Here is a 5,380-nt window from a genome sequence, read left to right on the forward strand (position 1 = left end):
TTAATTTTTTGTTTTTCCCCTCTTTTTATTAACTTGAAAACAGCAAATTGTATTCACTCCAGGGATTTCTTCTCAGCTCACCCCTTAGTAAATGGTTTTTGAGTGTGTTTCTTTCTAGCTAGCTCGACACTGGTTCTACCAATGAGGTCATGCATATCAGTCGAAAAAACTGGTTTGGGATTTGTGAGGTTGACTTGAAAACCACCGTGTCTTTGATACTGTTGTATTGCAGACCAGGAGGTGAGAAATACCTGGTGTGCGTGTGTGTGTGTGCGTGTGTGTGTGTGTGTACAGTCAAGGGCACACCTATTGTTCTGCCAAGTGTTAAAATAGAATGTCAGCTGTCATGACAAGGAAGGGCTGTGGACCAGCAGGCCCTTACCTCATTATGTTGAATAAACTCAAATCCAAACACCTTAATGTGATATGAAATACACCCACAGAGATCAAGCCCCCACCTTTTTCTTTTGCTTCCTCTCTTGCTTTTACTCCTATCTTTTCCTCAGTAATCTGCCAACTCACTTGAAATTCTTACCTTTAGTAATGCTACTTAGGAATTCTGGTTAAAAGGAGTGGGTACCATGGGATAAATTTCCCGTTAACCTATTAGTACTCATCTTAGCAGGAATTGCTTTATCACGTGGTCCAGCAGAGAACCTAGATTCTACAGTGGAGATGGAATGGGACTAAGACAGGCAGATTCTGATGGAAAGGGGAGGTGAAGCAGAGGATCTAGTGTGGGCAGAGTCTGGGGAAGGAGAGTGAAGGAGGAAGAGTGGACCTGGAAGGGCAACCGTAAGGATCAAATGAGGGGGTGAACATGGCTGCAAATGTGTGCATTTTCTGCCTTATTCCATGCCAGGGTATTTCCAGGGTGGGTATTTGGACTACTCCTCAGCCTCCTAAGTATAGTATGGTGAAGGCTTCTACTTACCTGGGGCTCCTGCTCGACAGTTGCTTCCTATGGATACAGCAAGGGACCCACGGGGGTAAAAACTGCCACCCCCCAGGTATAGCCCAGGCTCATTTCCAGGAGTTCCTGCAGAGATGTTGGAGTGGCAGGGAGGATACTGGGCTTGGAGTCAGAAGACCTGGCTCCAGCCCAGCTCTGCCATGTAACAACTGTTAGATCTTGGGCTAGCCTTAGTTTTGTCAACTGTCAAATGACATCAGGCTCTGCATCCTGTCCCTGGGCGACCTCACACACTTCTGTGACACCGACACCTGCCAGTATGATAGCATTTCTGAGCCGGCCGAAGTGGGTGGGTGCAGGCCAGGCCATCATGGACCACAAGCCTGCTTTAGGAACGGCTGCCTATCTACAACCTGGAGGCCAGCCAGGGTGACCATGCGTGTCATCTGCCTGGCTACGGCTCCATCCCCACTGTGCCGCCACTGCCACCCTACCCCACCTTGTCACAGGAATCCCTACCCACCATGCCAGGGTCTACAGCATCCACAGCTGAACTGTCACCCAGTATGCTGCCAACTCCATCGTCGTCTTGGGAGGCTGCCCAGGCTGCAGAGCTGGGGTTTTGGAGGGACCGCTTCACCTTCCCGGGCACCTTCTTGGCCGTCATTTTGTTTCCCTTTGGGTTCATTTGCTGCTTTGCCTGGAGGAAGCAAAGATGTCCCCACTGTGGAGCAGCCTTTGTGTAAAGGGAGCCATACTCCTGTCTTTCCTGCATCCAGCTGTCTTTTTCTAACGTAAGTGTCATGTGCGATAGTTTTATTTGGTTAATCTTCAGGACTGTTTTGTAAAGTGCTGTGGGATATAGATTTGGCTTGTGTGAGCCAAGGTTGCCCAGGGTGTGGTGGGGCAGCAGCTCCACTCCCCAGGTTAGTGACAACTCAGTAAAGCACTGCTTTTATTCTTGCAGTCTCTAACTTGAAAAAGGTGAGAAATACTGTTTTACATAAGTGAGATTCATACCATTAAAAAAAAAAAATCCCAAATCCATATCACCAAGCCAGATCTCTCCTCTGAGTTCCTCAGCCCTGAACCCAAACTTCTCTGAACATCTCTGTTTGGGATTCTCGGGCCCTCAGAGCTCAGCGTGCCCAACCAATCTATTCATCTTTCTTCTCACCGAGACCCACCTGGGTGAACAGCACCGTCAGGCGCTGGTGGGTTCAGACGGAGGTCTGGACGCTTGCTCTAGCTTCCCCCGCTCACTGAGTCACGAGTCCTGTCAAGTCCGCTTCAGCCTCTCTTGAGCCCGTCCCTACTCCCCCTCTCCAGCTGGAAACCTCACCTTCTCTCTCCTGGACCACTTCAGTATCTCCCTGTCTCACCCCCCGAATCCAGTGTCCCCACTGGCTAACTGCTCTTCCTATACTGCGCATCCCATCCACACACCTCTGTTGCTTAAAACCCTTACGGATTACCTATTTATTTCCCTTAGGACACAAATCCGATCTCCTTAGCATGTCCTGACATATGCTGCCTGTGCTCTGGCCCCCAGGCACTCTCTTGACTCATCCATCCACCTCTCCCTGCACTTTACCCTCGACCTCAAACCACATTCAACTACTCTGAGCACCACATTGGGCCATGCTTTCTCTTTTACAACTTGAATATCCTGCTCCCTTGCCTCGCATTCCTTTGGCTTCACTCCTTGCCTGCCCAGCTCTGACTCTCCCATCAGGATTCAGATCCGTATTCTTCTGCAGGAAACCTCCCTGATCCCCCTGAGCCAGAAGGGGCGCCTCTGTGCACTTGTAGCTCACGGTGCACCCTGCCTCAGCTCCTATCTTCCCGAGTGGTGACAGCGTGCGCAGCATCTGCTCCCTCGGCGGACTGTGAGCTCCTCATGTGCGGCAGCACGCCTTAGTCACCGTTGTCTCACCAGTGCCTGTCATGGCACGCAGCCCTCCGTAAGTTCTTGTTGAATGGATGGATGACTGAGGCCCTATCACCTCACAGAGTGCTTGTGAGAATTGATGACTTGTGAAAATACTTGGTGAACTGTCAATGTGTTAGAGATACTTTTGAGAGTCAAAGGATTTAGAGAGGAGCATGCTAGGCCTCCTGAAGAGTGAAAGAAGAAAGACGTTGTGCTGTAATGGGCTAGGAAGTCAGGAGAGTACTATGGATACGACACTTGTGACCTGGGACTACTCGTGAAAGGAAATGGGCACCTGGAGAAATCACTTTATGTCTCCTGTGCTCGGGGAGGATCACTCCTGTTTGGTTCTGGTTTGTCCATGTAGCACAATCAGCCGTCCAATCAGGCACTCAGGCAGTGAGCAAACCCACTTTTAGCAGGAAGCCAGGGCTTCCCTATGTTTATGTGACTCTTTATTAGGTGGAACACGCAGACTTCTGGAGCAATAAATGCACGGTCTCAGCATTCTGGGAATGTCCATGTTCTCCTTGCCTATGATGCCTCTTCTCTGTGTGATAGAAAAGACAATAAATAGAAAACAAGGTGCTGCTGTTTTTGGTGGAGCGTACACAATGCTTGCTCTGCTCCTCTGCCTGCCCCCACTCTCCCACCCCCAGAGCAGAGGTCTGGGGAAGCTGAGTTCGGGCACACAGTTAAGGCTAGAAAATGAAATGGGGCCTCCTATTTCCCCCTACAAATGAATACAGATCTCAGGCTTGCACCACCTCCTGGGCTAGAGAGAGAGTGCGTCTTAGTCCATTTGGGCTGCTACAATACTGTGTGGCTTTTAAACAACAGAAATTTATTACTCTCAGTTCTAGAGGCTGGGAAGTCCAAGATCAAGGTGCCAGAATATTCGGTGTCTGGTGATGGCCTGCTTTCTGGTTCATGGATGGTGCCTTCTTGCTGTGTCTTCACATGGTGGAAGGTGCAAGCCAGCTCTCCAAGATCTCTTTTAAAAGGGCACTAATCCCATTCATGAGGGCTCCTCTCACATGACCTAATTACCTCTCAAAGTTCCCACCTCCTAATACTATCACCTTGGGGGTTAGGTTTCAATATATGAATTTTGCAGGGTCACAAATATTCAGACCATAGCAGATAGTGACAGAGACAGAGATGTGGAGGTTGGTTATGGCTGGGGATGGTGGCTGATCATAGACATATGGGTGTTTGCTGAATGATAAATGACTACATCCCTGCCACTTCATAGGGACATTGCAAAAACTATACCCTTGATGACCTTGAATGTGCAATCGTATTACAATGACATCCACCTAAAGAAGAAAGATGTGGACAAGAAGGAGCATTTCTTTTTCCTTACATCTTCCATAGGGTGGCTTTAAAATTAGGGCCCCCACATGTCCAGGAAAGCAGTAAAGGCATTAATTAATTAATTATTATAGGTGTTTATTCAATACTAGTAGGGACTGAATTGTGTCTCCTCAGAATTGATATGCTGAAGGCCTAACCCTCAATGTGACTCTATTTGGAGATAGGGCCTTTAAGAAAGTAATTAATGTTAAGTGAAGTCATGAAGGTGGGGCCCTAATCAGATAGGTCTGATGTCCTTATAAGATGAGGAAGAGACACCAGAGATCTCTCTATCTCCATGTGTGCACAGAGAAAAGGTCATCTGAGGACACACTAAGAAGGTGGCTGTCTGCGAGCCAGGAGGAGAGCCCTCAACAGAAACCAGCCCTGACCACACCTTGATCTTGGACTTCCAGCCTCCAAAATTGTGAGAAAACAAAGTTCTGTTGTTTAAGTCACTCAGTCTGTGGTATTCTGTTATGGCAGCCCTAGCAAACTAACACAAATATCTACTGTGTCCAAAAAAAGAGACTCCCCTCCAGGGACCCAGGGTCTCATTAGGGTTTTCCTGTTTGGTGCCATTCTTTGAGTCTCCTAAGTTAGCATTTCTTCCTGTGACAATATGGTTTAAGATAAAATTGTGGCCTCTCATGAAGTTCTAAGAGAAGATGTCGCTCATCCTTCATTAAAGACCACTCCCTCCTGCTCCTCTTTCGCTCTCTTAAATTCAGAAGTTTGTGCATCCATGAGGTAGGTGGGACAACAGTCATTCTCAAGATCCTGCTGCACAAGGTTTCTGCCACAAGTAGACTCAAGTCCCAGATGGCTCCTGCCAGGCTGAGCGGGAGGATGTGAGCCTGAATCCCCCAGCCCTTCCTAGATTGTTGCATAAATGATGAAAATTCCTTATCTTACTTAAAATAGAACTAAGAGGCACCCACATGACTTCAAGTTTTCTCAGCATTAGCATGGTTTTTTTTCCCCGAGGGTTAGTTTTCAGAAAGAGTTTGACGTAGTTTCCCAAACAAAGAATTTTGTCCAAAGAGTGCTCGAGCTTATTGAAATAAGCTACCATGAGCCTGATTCTGAGCCGCAAAGGGGTAGAGAGAGTTCAGATTATATTAATCAAGGTGGGAGGCCCTGAGTCGTTAACAAAGTGGGTATTGGTGACTCTCACT

General features: G+C 47.9%; 1 pseudogene; it reads left to right on the forward strand.

The window, feature by feature from the left end:
• The first annotated feature begins 1,283 nt into the window (after window positions 1–1,283).
• LOC103603647 lies at window positions 1,284–1,659 on the forward strand (annotated as a pseudogene).
• Window positions 1,660–5,380: the final 3,721 nt, after the last annotated feature.

The sequence above is a fragment of the Galeopterus variegatus genome, unplaced genomic scaffold (genome assembly GCF_000696425.1).
Source record: "Galeopterus variegatus unplaced genomic scaffold, G_variegatus-3.0.2 Scaffold4717, whole genome shotgun sequence".
Lineage (NCBI taxonomy): Eukaryota > Metazoa > Chordata > Mammalia > Dermoptera > Cynocephalidae > Galeopterus > Galeopterus variegatus.